The 531-nt window shown below is 36.2% G+C and overlaps 1 long non-coding RNA gene across 2 annotated transcripts in view; it reads right to left on the bottom strand.

Moving 5' to 3' along the window:
• Positions 1-476: 476 nt before the first annotated feature.
• Positions 477-531, bottom strand: part of LOC145554397 (uncharacterized) — a 1,447-nt gene continuing 1,392 nt past the window's right edge. The window contains exon 6 of one of the 2 annotated variants that reach the window (XR_014090363.1): positions 477-531. This exon is cut by the window's right edge and continues 243 nt beyond it. This is a non-coding gene — a long non-coding RNA (uncharacterized LOC145554397). The other variant, XR_014090362.1, reaches the window with a different exon arrangement.

Below are 531 nucleotides of genomic sequence, written 5' to 3'. Positions count from 1 at the left end.
ATCATATTTACCAAAACACATGCACATGCAGCAGCATGACTCTCCCTTCTCTTCACAACAGATACACATGCACACACACACAGCAAGGCTATCTGATTTCTCTGTTATGGAATAAGAGTTAAATGTTCCTAATTACATCACTTTGTTTAAATATAGTATATATCTTAATTCATCTGAGTAAAGTTTAAAGTTTAGTAAAGGCTTTTATTACAAATTTCAGTTTAGACTCTGGTTTGCTTAGATTTCATGCACACACACAAGCAGCAGCATGACTCTACCCCTCCTCTTCAGGACAGATACACATGCACACACATGCACCAAGACTCTCCCCACCCCCGTCTTGAAGAGTGTATCCGTCTTGAAGAGACGGATACACATGCACGCACAGCAAGGCTATCTGGTTTCTCTGTTATAGAACAAGAGTTAAATGTTCCTGATTACATCACTTTGTTCAAATATAGTATACATCTTAATTTATCTGAGTAAAGTTTAAAATTTAGTATCTATGCTGATTATTATTTAAAACAAATG

Source organism: Poecilia reticulata, chromosome 12 (assembly GCF_904066995.2).
Source record: "Poecilia reticulata chromosome 12, P_reticulata-male-v2, whole genome shotgun sequence".
Lineage (NCBI taxonomy): Eukaryota > Metazoa > Chordata > Actinopteri > Cyprinodontiformes > Poeciliidae > Poecilia > Poecilia reticulata.
This window is presented reverse-complemented; position numbering and strand designations above follow the sequence as displayed.